The sequence below is a fragment of the Nasonia vitripennis genome (genome assembly GCF_009193385.2).
Source record: "Nasonia vitripennis strain AsymCx chromosome 2 unlocalized genomic scaffold, Nvit_psr_1.1 chr2_random0006, whole genome shotgun sequence".
In the NCBI taxonomy this organism is placed as follows: Eukaryota; Metazoa; Arthropoda; class Insecta; order Hymenoptera; family Pteromalidae; genus Nasonia; species Nasonia vitripennis.
In genome coordinates, this window is record NW_022279613.1 from 833,762 (window position 1) to 849,149 (window position 15,388).

Genomic DNA, 15,388 nt, shown 5'->3' on the forward strand with positions numbered 1-15,388 from the left:
CAAAAAACAAGATTATATCTGCACAGATGATTATTCTGAGCATCGCTTTCATCTGGAATAAATCTGCAGATTATGTCTTGTGATATGTTTGAATACATAGAGCAGTCGTCATTTCTCAATCACAAAGAGATATCTTTAATAAACCTGATTATATCTGCACAGATAATTATTCTTCGCAACCCTTTGATCTAGACCAAATCTGCAGATTTCGTCTTGTTATATGCGGAAATCCATAGAGCAGTCGTCATTTCTCATTCAGAAAGAGATATCGTAAAAAACAAGATTATATCTGCACAGATAATTATTCTTCGGAACCCTTTGATCTAGACCAAATCTGCCGATTACGTCTTGTTATATTCGTGAATACATAGAGCAGTCGTTAATTCTCATTCACAAAGACATATCTTAAAAAAACAAAATTATATCTGCACAGATGATTATTCTTCGCAACCCATTGATCTAGACCAAATCTGCAGATTACCTGTTCACATGTACAGGCTACAAAGATCACACATTTGTAAACAAGTTTTTTTGAAAGTTAAAATTTTTTTTCAACATTTTTGTCAACCACATTGGGTTCGCCATTTTGTATTTTTAAAATCTGATATCAGATTTGTAAAGAGCGATCTCGAAAACCCCTATATACAAACCTTCTACAAAATATTATGGATTGACGTATACTTATAGCTATTTTGTGTTAGGGGTGGTTTACTCCCCTAAGGGGAAGTATCTATGAAAAAACCGAAAAACTTAATTTGTTTATTATAGATGTTTACAAATTTTTTCCAAATTTTTTAGTCGTTTAAAACTTTTTTATTATATAAAATTTTTTTTCGATATTTCCGTCCGCCATATTGGATCCGCCATTTTGAATTTTCAAAATCTGATAACAGATTTGTAATCAGCGACCTCGAAAACCTCTATATACAAACTTTCTACGAAATATTATGTATTGAATTACATATTTACAGTTATTTTGTGTTAGGGGTGGTTTACCCCCTTAGGGATAATATTTATGAAAACACCGAAAGACGTCAACTAAATTTTGTTATTAAGGATGTTTAAACATTTTTTCCAATTTTTTTTAGTCGGTTTAAACATTTTTATTATAAAATTATGCCAAAAAATATATGTTTTCAACCCCTAAAAAATGGGGGATGCTACCCTTACTCTTCAAATCACCATGAAATACTTGCTCTTTTTGTAAGAAATAACCTCCAATTTGTTTCATTGAAAAATATTAATTTTAAGCCGAGATATTTAAAAAAAACGCTTTTTGGGGGTTAACTTTAGGGGAGGTTTTTACCCCTTAAAAGTGAAAATTAGCCGATAAAAAAAAATACGTGTCTCTTATTTTTTTATGTTCTACAACATATATGAAAATCATCAAAATCGGTGAGTTCGGGTTGGGTACCTTTCCTTGTTAGAAATGCAAATTTACTAAAAGAAATTTCGATTTTCGGATGAGTTTCTTTAAAACAAGAATAGAGTTCTTTCATATTCAATAATAATAAACGTTTACGTTTTTCTTCTCTTACGCCATCTTTATTTTTTACGGAAACAACGTCTTTCTTTGATGGCATGATTCGACTGTATATATCGTTATTGTAAAATTCTTCAATATTTTTCACAGTTTCCTGGGACAAACTACGACCCGCTTTCGCAACAGTTTCACTTAAAACCCCATTCATACTCTTCAGCCTTTTAGACTTTTGAACCAAATATCTTGAAGCATTAAACTCATTAGCAATCTTTCTCGTGCTCCATGAACTTGGAGCAATATTAAGAATCCTGACTCTTAGAGGATCGTTCCTGTCCAAAGATGCAAATTTAGTTTTAAGCCCATCTAGCATTTTCTCTGATCAATTTCTCTTTGGGATCGAACTTCTGGTTCCGGTGACACTCTAGAATCAAGGTTTTCTTCATCCTTGGACATACGAGAATCAGCATTATACGATTCATCAGAAGCACTTGTATTGGCTTGAATAGATTCACCCATTTCGTTTGAATTTAAATCAGAAGCCTTTTTTCGACAAGCCGCACAAATTCTAGAGTCGGGATGTAAACTAGGGAATTGTTTTATTAGAGCACCAGAAACCCTACGGAGATCTTTTCCATAATGACCCTTTTCACCGGGTTTCCTAAACAAATCCACCCTGTTGAAAATAATAACGTCATTTTATGACGTCATTAAATGACGTTAAATAATGTCATTATATTACGTCATTTGACGCTACAAATTGGAACCTTTTATGACGTCATTATTTTCAACAGGTTATACTTCTAACTACTTATACTCTTAAATACTTCAAAATTGATAAAATGGTTGCCTATATAGGTGCTACCATCCGGATGGTAGTACGGAAAATGGGGGCTAATGACCAAGAAAATAATTTTTTAAAATTATTTTATTAAACAAAAAATATTTAAAAAACATTATTTCTTTGGCGTTAGCCCCCATTTTCGGTACTACCATCCGGATGGTAGCACCTATATAGGCAACGATGTTATCAATTTTGAAGTATTTAAGAGTATAAGTATTTAGAAGTACAACCTGGTGAAAATAATGACGTCCTAAAAGGTTCCAATTTGTAGCGTCAAATGACGTAATATAATGACGTCATTTAACGTCATTTAATGACGACAGTCAATGACGTCATGAAATGACGTTATTATTTTCAACAGGGCACGCATCTGTCTGTTCTCAACTTATCGCCCATCTTGATCAATATATTCATAAATATCCAAAGAAAAAGCGCCCAATATCTCAAAAAACTGACTATCCTGAAAAGGACTGTCGATACTGATGTGAGAATAAAGGGTCACAAAAATTTGTGGAAAATTGATCAACTATCCTAAAAAGGACTGTTGAATATAAACCACAAATTTTGTTATTGAACCTGAAAAGAAATCTCAATAACTATCCTAAGAAGGACTGCTATTGAGAGTACGCCGATGTTGAAGAGCACCCAATATCTCAATAAGCCGACTATCCTGACAAGGACTGTCGATACTGATTTGAGAATAAAGCGCCACAAAAATTTGAATTGAATCAATTTAATAATTCTATACATTGGAGGGAAATAAAAATATGTCGTTAATTTAATCTCAGATCCATAATAAAAAAGCAATGTCCGCCATCTTGAATCCGCCACCTTGAATTTGAAACCTGAGCTCAAATTCGTTATCAGAGACCTGAAAAACTTCTGTTTACAAAATTTTGTAGAATACAGCCAATAATAAGAAATTATCTGTCCGTCATTTTGGATCTGCATTCAGCAATTCGAAATTAAGATCCTCTATCTTGGATCAAATATCTTGAATTTGAAATTCGAATTCGGAATCTTAATCAGCGATCCCAAAAACCCCAACATACAGAATTTAGTAGAAATGGGTCAACAGTAAGAAAAAAAATGTCCGCCATCTTGGATCCGCCATTTTGAATTTGAAATTTGACATCGGATTCTTGTTCAGCGACTCCCAAAATACTTTTAATGAGTAATTTGGTCAAAATTATTGAGGAATTATATTTTTTTCGATTATTTTTGACTAAAAAATGGCACTTTTTTGCGAGATGCCTCACTTTAGACAGTTTTTTTGAGGTTAAATTAATTTTTTTCAAAAAACACCTAATGGCATAAAAAACTACACTTCTTGACAAATTTTTTTATATGCTCAAAAAATTTTTTTCCCCAAAATTGAAATGGGCAGGGGGGTGGCTTTTTTTGACAAAGAATTCCCCATATATATATATATATATATATATATATATATATATATATATATATATATACAGGGTGACCCAATTTAAACGGGCACCGCTCATAACTCGTCAGGGACAGCCACAATCGAAAAAATAGTAGAGACCAAAGTTGTAGGATATCGAAGGGGCAACCCGATGGTGACCTTGGATTTGACCTTGAACGCGTTTTTCAAGGTCATTTGAAGGTCAACTTTGGATTTTTAAATAGGAACCCCATTCTTTTATTGCGGGAATGGAAAGAGCGGTAAATTTTACGTTCAGAATGGTATGTTCGGTTGCGGCACTGAAGGTCATCTCAATGTCCTGCAGCCAGAATGAAACCCCGCCTACGTAATTCCTCTAGCAACGCCAAATTAAAAAAAAGTGGTAGAGACCAAAGTTGTTGTATAGGGGGGGGGGGAGAATTGTGACCTCGAATTTGAGCCAGTCCTACAAGGTCATTTCAAGGTCAAATCCAAGGTCACCATCGGGTTGTCCCCTCGATATCCTACAACTTTGGTCTCTACCAATTTTTTTAATTTGGCGTCGCTAGAGGAATTACGTAGGCGGGGTTTCATTCTGGCTGCATGACCTTCAGTGCCGCAACCGAACATACCATTCTGAACGTAAAATTTATCGCTCTTTCCATTCCCGCAATAAAAGAATGGGGTTGCTATTTAAAAATCCAAAGTTGACCTTCAAATGACCTTGAAAAACGCGTTCAAAGTCAAATCCAAGGTCACCATCGGGTTGCCCCTTCGATATCCTACAACTTTGGTCTCTACCATTTTTTCGATTGTGGCTGTCCCTGACGAGTTATGAGCGGTGCCCGTTTAAATTGGGTCACCCTGTATATATGACTAAGAGTATTTTTATTGAAAAAGTGAGAAAATTTTACAAAAAAAGTATTCCCACATCTATAGTGAAAAATGCTTTCCTGAGGAGCTATGAATTATATAATGTGTGCTGAAAACCAAAAAATTTCCAAAATTGACATCTTTGGCTCCCTACCATTTTGGTAAAAAGTAATTTAAAAATTTTAAAAATTCAGGTGCATTGGAAACTGTTTCTGGAACATATATACCGTGAGTTAAAGAAGAAAAAAATTTTTTATCTTCGATTTGACAGAGAACCACCTATATATATATATATATATATATATATATATATATATATATATAGACACACACACACACACACACACATATAACCCAGAGCTAAGCATTATGCTTTACTCCTGGAGGTGCCGGTTTACTCTGACCGAAATGTCAATGCTGATTCAAAGACCTGGAAGGTTTGCACCGGTGGAGTCGTCGTCGAAGGATGAAGTATTTCACTCTCTGACGATTTCCCCCCAAAGAGGCAACAGCTCTAGCGATGCAATTCCTGGGTAGACTCAGGGTCCGGTGGCCTGCGACTCGACAGAGGGCACGGCTGGCACTGCATAGTAGAGTAAACACTCAAGATGAGGCGCCACACTGGTCTTGTAGGAGGAAATAGTATGACTGAAATTACAAATTAGTTTAGATCAAATCCTAATCGGAAGTTTTTATTCATTCAACAAAAAATGGAATCGGGTCCTATTCATAATCAAGAAGACTTACATAGGATTCAATACATGTGTAGAATTTGTATTTCAAGATTTAATTTCAAGTAAACGTAAAACAAGGCACGTAAGGGAGCATGCAGTCATTAAAACCTTTCTTTGTCATAAATGCAGAATATTATTCAAAATATATAATCACTTTATTCGTCACTTACTTTTATATGAAAAAAAAAAAAAAAAAAAATACAAATATGTACTTATTGTAACAACAAAATTTATAGAGCTGACAATTTAAGAAGGCATATCAAAATTACATAATTAAAATTGTGCTGTAATCATGTTATTACTATATTTATATTGATGCATCTAATTTTTATTAGAAAAATTATATAGTAGTATGCTCATATATGTCTATAGAAAAGCAAGATATATGAAACATAATCAAAAAATGTACATACATGTTTTCATATTGAACAAATATGAGAAAGGTTATTTTTTTGAAAAAAGGATATTTTAAATGCAAGCAAAAGTTTTATAATGCAAGCTATAAGAGTAAAATAGGCCTACTGGGGATACCACCTTTTTGTTAATAAACGTTAATAACAAAAATTAAATAAATTTGATACTAAAAAACATTTTACTTAATTATGAATCATTGAATCAACATTGAAGAGAATTACATAATAAATGTGATAATATAAATGTAAAAAGACCTATATAAAGAGTAATAAATGTTAGTAATGATATTTAAGAAAAACACATTGTTGATGTTTGTTAACAAAATATTAAAAAAAAACGCAATAACAGCATACTCCACTAAATTCTAGTATGTTCATGGCAGTACACCTTGGAAGGTGTGGAAATCTGTCAGTACTTTCTGAATTGCACATTTAGTAAATTAATTGATAATAATTAATCATAGTATATTATATCCAAATGGAGCATTGGCGAACGAAGCGAAAAAGCGAGAAGTTATAATGAAGGCAAGTCAAAATGAGAGGGAGGCCCAATGAGGGGGCGCTAAAATGAGGAAGAGCTAATAATTCAAAATGAAGAGGAGCCAGAAACAGTAAAATTACGTACAAATCATTCATTATAAACCCAATAACAAAAGTTAAAAGTAACGTGAAAAAATGCATGATTTTAACCCAATAACCCAAATTGAGGAGGAGCTCAATAACCCAAAATGAGGGGGAGCCAGAAACAGTAAAATTACGTAAAATTCGTTCATTATTAACCCAATAACGAAAGTTCGGTTAAAAATAACGTGAAAAAAGGCATAATGTTAGACCAATAACCCAAATTGAGGGGGAGCTAGGGCGGCGAAGATTTTTTATTAATATGGAGAGATACGCATATTCCATCATATCACGAAATGAATCATGCAGCTAAATGTTCTCATGAAGAGAATACGCGAAAAGTATGCGCCCCATGTGGTAAAAAAATGGTTTATGAGAAAATCAAGTCAAAAAAATTTTTTATCAATAAGCAAACTGATATAGCAAACTGAATAAGCACTTCTAAAACAATTCATATCAAAAGACTTTGATCGAATGAATGAGAAATTTCCGCTAAGTATTTGCAGAACTTGTTACCTTGCATTGCTTTATGCTAAAAATAGTGTTTTTTAAAGACCACTACCAGTTATTCCTAATTATAAAGATATTGAATTGCCAAAAGTATCCCGTTCAATTGTTACATGTAACAGCTATGTATGTATGACTGGCAGATTTAAAGGTCACACTAATATCGTAAAAAGTAAAGGTAATAAGAGAATCTTTAATAGAGTGATTTATGAATCTAATGAATTCAACGGTCTTCACGAACAGAGCCGATTCCGATTGCAAGAGTAGAAAATAAACAAACCAAAAATTCCATCTTACTTATCATCGTGAACCCTTCTAAAAGGAAGGACATCCTTTTTACAGCAGACAGTCTCCATGATTTTTGAGTTAATCAAAGTTTCTACGATTTAATATTGGATGAAGAATTGTTCCAGTGAATTACTTGAAACACATCTCATATAAATCAATCCTTCTAAAGGATGTATATAAAACAGGTTCATATGAATTCGAATGTGAGAATGCGTCGATGAAACAGAAACGAGTTGTTGTATATGCAGATACAGAAGAACTACTTGATGTAATTATAAAGAAAATAAATATAGAGGGAAACGTCATTGTCAAAGTCATGGCTGATAGAGGTCAACGTTTTTTCAACATAAGCTTAACCGTACTTCTCGAAAATTATAAACCCGATTCTAAAAATCACATAGATGACTCAAGTTTGGAAGATGTCGACGGATTCACAGGAAAAAAAACTTTATTCTAAAGGAGGAAGTATAAGTAAAAAAAGTAAGCTCTCTAGCGTAGATAGATAGATTAATATTATTACTAGCAAAAAAAAACACAGACATATAAGTTGTCTTTCTTGGATTTATTTATAAAACTAATAAATCCGAAAAACTATCACTTGATTTTATATTTTAGAATATGTAATTATACAAGTAAAGTTTTTTTGTCTTTGTTTTATTTACAAAATGAGCCATGTTACGTTATAATCGAATAAAGAATAAAATTTTTTAAGAAAATATTCATATTTTTTTTTAATTTACAATATTAACGCTAATAGCAAATTAAAATTTTTGAAAAAATTTATTTGTATTTTTTTAAGTATATAAATCTAATTAAAACTTGTGCATGCAAAAAAAAAAATTGAAGCATGCTGATTTACCCGGTGAAGTACCAAATAGTTGCTAAACTCTAAAGTTTATTTCACAGATCCTGTTAAGTGACAAAGTTTCTGGATTAATATAATTCAGATTTCATAAAATAAAGCCATCATAAATATTCCTAAAAATCTTTATGCATTTTCAAAAGCAAAGACAATCACACCACAGTAGCCAACAGGTTGTGTTGGAGTCTTCTGTATAGGAGGGTAGCTGGATCGTGTTCCCGAGTATAAAAGAAATAGTAGCGCAAATCAGCACTTAACATATCCTAATGTATTTAGTTCCATTTTTTTATATACTTTATTTGTAAATTTTTCTAGAGAATACAGTATACAAATTTTTATAATATTTATGCATTTATAGTCGCATTCAACATTGCTAAAAACATAGTTTGCAAATTTGTTTGGATTGATTTTGATTTATTGTTTAAAATCGTAAATTGATGTCTTTTTCCGCTTCTTGTACCTTGATCTACATTTTCTTACAATTAAACAATTAGTTTTATTATCCTGAAAAATTTCTTGAAGATGTAAAATATTTTGATCATTACATAATATATATTACTTTTATGTTTATGCAAATTATTTTATGCATTTAATGAATCCATTGTTGAATTTTTATGTTTAAGATAATCTGAAACGTACAGAAACAAATCATTTCAAATATAAATATTTAGGTGATAAATAATCTTGGTAGAAAATTGGCAATTAAAGTTAGTTATGAAAAACCTACTTTTCAAGTATTGGCAATAGTGCAGTTATTGAGCAAAGAATTAATCGTGCGAAAATCTCGATTTTTAAATTTCAACATAACGCTAATCTCTCAAAGCGTTATTAACGTTTTAATTTCCTAAGTATATTTGTTATTATTAAAAGGAATACAAATAACCTGATATATGTTCACAAATTTTTTAATTTCTAAAAAGTTTTCTTACAGTGAAACTACTAACTCTATAGCCGACTGTATTTTCGGTTTCTAATGCATTATTACATGCAGAAAGTGATGTTTACTTAATCGTTTATATTAGTAGATTAGTGAGAATGTTTACTTTTAAGAGTGTCAAGTGATTTTGTAACAAGTCTAATCTTTGTTTTTAAATTTTCCTTTTACTCTTATTTGAAAACTAACATGTCCTAAAGTGCTCATGATTTATATTTACATAATTTGCTATTATAAATCAATGTTCAGAAATAAGTAGATTTTTAGTTCCATATTGAAAATATTATAGATAATATCAATTCAAATTTGATTATTCTTTCACAGTTATAAGAGAAATGTATGTACAGAACATTAGATCTTTAACCCTATTAGTTTTCTTACAATTCCAAAAGTAAAATTTAAAAAACAGATATTGGACTTTAAATCCTTTGTTACTCTTAGTAGTAAAAATTCTCATCAATCTACTGATATAAAAAATAAATTTACAATTATTTCCTGTATATAAAAATGCACAACGACAAACCAAAAAAATTATGGAAATTATTCACGGAAAGGAGTCGGGATCGAAATCGAGCGAAAGGTTGATAAATCACGACAACTTTCTTAAATAAAAAGACTAAGGTTATATTTAACAAACGCAAAAGAAACATGAATTTACAAAACCAAAAATCAATCTGCGAGTCGTCACAAAATTGCGTCACTGCGCGCTTGAAAACCTTTTCCTCTCGCATACGACGTCCCTGATCCTTGATGATAATCGCTGCAATCACTCGCTGCACCGTACAGCTTAGCAGGGATCGACCGAGTTCCGCGCCTGCACACACACACTCACTTCAACACAATGCTGGGCACAGCACACCGGTGTATAGACGAGCAAATTCGCGACTCGTGTTTACAATTCGGAAGTCCAGATCTATCTGAGCGTGCACCTGAAGGATGTGTCCTCTCTCTCTCTCTCTCTCTCTCTCTCTCTCTCTCTCTCTCTCTCTCTCTCTCTCTCTCTCTATTCAGTCTTTATGTTAACGACCTACAGAATACACTCGACGGTAGTACAATTAAACATCTTTTTGCGCGGACGACCTTCAGATTTATCTACACACCAGTAAAGATTATTTTCAGGAGGGAGTGGCTCGACTGGCTGAAGCGGCGCGGCTGGTTTCTGACTGAGTGGGGAGCTCCGGCCTGCGACTCAACCCCAGCAAAACTAAGTCTATTTTTTTTTGGTTCCACAAGAAATTTTAATGATATTAAGTCGTGAAAACTGCATGGAGTTCCGTTGCCGGACGGACTGATTGTCCCTTTCAGTGAGACAGTCGTAAGTCTTGGTGTTATATTAGACTGTAAACTTACTTGGAAACCGCAAGTTGATGCCATCACGAAAAAAGTCAACAAAGGCCTGTATAGCTTGCGGTTTATCAGATGTTGTATCACTGAAACTCTCCGCAGAAGGCTAATCGAGATACTCATACAACCACACTTGGACTACTGTACTGTGACCATCCTGGACGCATCTAATGAACAACGAATACGGTTACAGAGACTGAGCTATTCTTGTGTAAAATGCATCTTTGGGGTTAGAACGGATGAACATATTAGTCCTTACCAGATGTGTCTAGAATGGCTACTCACCGATTCCAGAAGGCTCTACTTTGAGGCCATTTTATTATACAAGGTGATTCGGATCAATAAACCTGGGTACTTTGCCTCATTTTTCAATAAATACAATTTAGGGCATTATCTGCTACTGAGAAAAAAATCGAAATTCTCGCAATCAGTTATCCACTCAAAGTCATCGTATGGAAGATATTTCGATTCTCTATAACCGTAAAGATTGTTAGCATCTAAGTAAATTGAAATAGTGCGCCACACGCAGCCTTACGGCCGTGCGAGCGTCAGCCAATTAATTAGAGCTTTCGGGCCAAATAGGGCGTGTCACACCGAAATTGTTATTCAATTATATGTACCAAAAATCGTTTCTAGGATTTTTGTTTATGTATAAGCGTTTTGAAAAAATCTTTGTCATAGTAAAAAGTTGTGTTTTCAAAATATCTACAACTTTTACACTTAAGGTTTTTATGTAGAATGTATAGCCTCAAAGTTTTATGATAAATACTGGTTTATCGCTATAAAAAATCGATTTTGGCCTGGTAACTCGAATTAAAAGCATTTCCACGCTTAAGTAGAGTAGCAGTAGTAAAAAGTTGTATTTTCTCGAGATCTACAACTTTTCTATTTAACTTTTTTTTTTGTAGAATGCATAGAATTTCAGTTAGAGCCAAAAAACCGTTTTTATCGATTTTTGGATGTGATCGCATTCTGTGCATACGTGCAGGATCAAGCCCAAAATGAATTTGGCTCCTTACTATTATGAGATGAGTTCGCACACAAATTTTTAGCCCGATTGATGCAAGTCTCTCAGAGATAATCGTGTGACATCAAGATTTTTATTAAAAAAACACGCAAAAATTGAACAAATTGTGCCCACATTTAAAAAAAAAACGTAGATGATCAGAATAAAAAAAATAGTTTTTAGGTTTGTACAAGAGGAGACTGCTTGCAAAATTTCAGTCCGATCGGTCGAAAATTACGTGAGATATCGCGCATCTCGCACATTTTTCGATGACAAAACTATAAGGCACTTCCGTGTCGCAGTCGTGCCTAAAAACTGGTTTCTTCATCAGTCTTATAATCCTGCAGCATATATTTATTGTTAGCAGTCGCGTATCGATGTGAGCATTGACTTAAACCTCCTCGAATACCTCGCTCTATGAATAAAACCATGTCAATGTCTGTCAATAGTTTTAATCTAATGCCTGAATGTTTAAGCATAGCATCCCAAGAAAATCCTGGTGTAGTATAATAATGTGCAGGATCTAAGCCATATGCCTTTATAATATGTTCTCAAAAATTTTCAAAAACATCTGCGAGTTTAATATATCAGTTTTCATGTATAAATCAGAATATTCACCTAATGTCTATATGTTAAACGGATGCTATACATTCTGCGCATTTTTATAGTCTTCCATGCTTATTCCAGATTCATTAAGTGTACTGAAAAATTTGTCCAGATCAGGTAAAGTCGTTTCATCCAATTTATCTCGCGGAGTAATGTACTCATATAGGAGTACACCTTTTCTCGTCAGCAGATTAATGTTTTCTTTTTCTAAGCTTGAAAATTCTCTATATTATATTCTTCAAGATATGAGGATAATTTTTTTAGCAATGAAGGCATGAAACGAATGAATGAATAAATTTGAATTTAATATCACTATTCTCCACACTCTTCGTAAACGAAATATACTTCTCTTTTGTTATAGGAAGTAAATAGACTTGCCCAGGAAAAAGCATCATAACCACTTAAGTTGAGAAATATTACAGGTATAATTCTAGAATCTTGATAATTGAGATTGCAACCAGCATGTGCAGCTCCACGATATTTTTCTGAAAGGTGACAATGATTTTGAACTTTCACACTATTGTCCAAAAATGGTTTTTCACAAATATGACAGACAGTAGCAATATTATAACTGATTATTATTTAATCGTTGACACTCATCTCAATAATTCGCAGCTCTTCAGCAAACCAACAAGTGGCTTCAACACCCCTGTAAGAGCTTTATACAGATAGAGTATCATCATAAGCACACTTAAAATAATAGCCAATGCTATAAATTCCATGCTTTGCATAGGCGTTGTATTGCTCTTACTGCCGTCTTTACTTTCAAGTGGTTTTAATAGACATTTACAATAAGCATAAATTGTAAATGGCACTTTTTCTTTAAAACTATAGTTTTTAAACTCTATGTAATCTCTGCCCTCTGCAGGGAGTTTAACTTTATAATTGTTTAGGAGTTTACCGTGTTCTTCATGCATTGCTAAAATGTTCAGTAAAGAAAAAATGTAAGCATCGGTCGCATAAAAACCTTTTCTTCTTTCTACGTGCAAGCTTATTAATTACTAAGCGTGACTGATTTTTTATATGCACAAAGTGAGATATATTCTCTTCCAAAGAGTCAGTCTCCACTTTAGTGAGTAAAAGAAGATTTACATGGTTTTCTTTTTTCTCGGATGTCAGATAGAGATTTACAATACTCTTCTCATCAAGTCCAAAAACATTTACTGAAATTTAATTGTTTTGCTTCTCAAACTTTGGCATTTTCTTCAGTGAAACTGGAAATTCGATTTTACTGATATTAAGTTTATCTTCGTATGGAAAATAATTTGTCACTCGATTTAGATGTTTTTTCGATGGAACAGGGTGTAAGGCAGATAGAATTGCCCATTTAAAGCATTGATTATTAGAATTTTTAACATTTATGCATGCTTCTTTTTTAATCAAAAATTTTGGCAGAGGTATATACGAGCTACCAGTACGTATTGGATTAAATACATTCATGTTAATTTGTATATTGACAATTTAATGCAAAGTCCAACCAAAATCTTGCTTTTCAAAGTCCTCTATGTTAGTGAGAAGAGGTTTCATGATGTGATCAATAAACAACTGTTAAAATATAGATGCTGCAAAAATGTCTGTATTTTTTTTTATTAAAATGATTTGTTTCAATACATTCTCCCTCTTTATCACCATCCCCGTTTTTTACAATTTTTTAAAATTTATATGATAAGACTGAATTAATTTTCAGTGGCTTATCATTTTTCTTAAAAAAACTTTTTATTCGCCTAATAAATAAAACTGAGGCATTTTGTAAAAAGTTCTTTACATCAATATGCTGAATATTAGCTACTATACTGGTGCGCATCCTATTATTGAATGCAATATCTACATCGATCCATTTTACACGAGCATTTATCTTATTTTGCACAAGTCTACCACCGGATTTTGTCAATCTCTTGTGTAATTTTATGTTAAAACATTCATTTTTATCAATCATATGAATAATTGATTGTTTTTGAGAGACAGAGAGTAGTTGGTCTTTTAAGACATTACGTAATTGTTTAAGACATAAATCACATTGACTTTTCTTACGATTTATCACAATCGTATTAGTAGTAGGTCTGGAAAATAAAAGCTCCTCAGCTTCCTCCAGATGATGACCTATGATCAACAATTATCAAAAAGAGTAGCCATGTCACTTGCTTGCTAACAACTAAAAAAATTAAGTCTGTTGCTAAAAATATATAATTTGGAAAGATCAAAGTATTTATGAATATTTAAGAAGGGGTAAAAGTTATAAGGATAGAGATTAGTTGATAAAGCAACTTAGTATAAATTTAAATAACATTTGGCTATATTAATTAATGTTTTTGTATATGTTTTTTATACTTGAATTTTAGCAACAACTGTATCAGCATTATGTAGTGTGAGATTTAATGTAGTGATATGTGAATTATTGTCGTTTAGATATATATTATGTTACTGTAGGATACAAATCTCGACACGGCGGTGCCATGTACAGTTTTTATATCGTATAAATAGGCTCCCTTATACTTATTCGATACAGCGAAAATGTAGAAGTATATTTTGTAATAAGAATAGCATAAAACGTTTGCAATATAATGTTGGTTTGAGTGGCGGCTCCCCTCCATACGCTCCACACATTATACATTTGAATTTGCAGGGCAAACATAGCGCCCGCCTGACCGATAGTAGAAGAGAGTATCTATACTCAGCGCGCAGTATAGTTCGCGCCAGACTGCGGGGAGAAGAGAGTATCTATAATCAGCGCGCAGTATAGCCCGCGCCGGACTGCGGGGAGAAGAGAGTATAGATATACGCGGAGAGCTTAACACTGTATGCGTATACAGCGTGCGCTGTATGGTATAGTGAGAGTATTAGGGCGGCATTGATCGCCAAAACGTCAAAAAAAGAAAAATGTTTAAATTTTTTCAAAGACCACGTGTTTTGGAAAGATCGATAACTTTTTAAATAATATTCTTGGATTACCACCCAAGAATAGAGTTATATAGAGAAAATCATTTCTCTATAACATACTTTGCAGGATGCTCTTTTAAAAAATAATGGCCTTTATTTTAAAGCATTTAATACACGACTAGCAATGGTCACTTTGCTCGCTGACACTCGCTCAGTTGTATTTCGATGGCGACTCAGTTCAGCATATACATTGTAAATAATTACATTTGAAATGAATATTTTATGATTTAAATTTCCAATCATATGAAAGTTGACATTTTTAAAATATTGTAGAGAAGAGAGTATCTATACTCAGCGCGCAGTATAGCTCGCGCCGAACTGCGGGGAGAAGAGAGTATAGATATACGCGGAGAGCTCGACACTATATGCGTATACAGCGTGCGCTGTATGGTATAGTGAGAGTATATCTTTATCTATACTCAGCGTGCTTTGTAGCCCGCATCGGACTGCGGGGAGAAGAGAGTATAGATATAATGCGGAGAGCTCGACACTGTATAATGTGATGAAGAGCTCTAATTAGCACGGGAGGGGGATTGC

General features: G+C 33.1%; 1 protein-coding gene across 1 annotated transcript in view; it reads left to right on the forward strand.

Moving 5' to 3' along the window:
* Positions 1-15,388, forward strand: part of LOC100679367 (troponin C, isoallergen Bla g 6.0101) — a 262,384-nt gene that overhangs the window by 74,334 nt on the left and 172,662 nt on the right. The window lies entirely within an intron of this gene.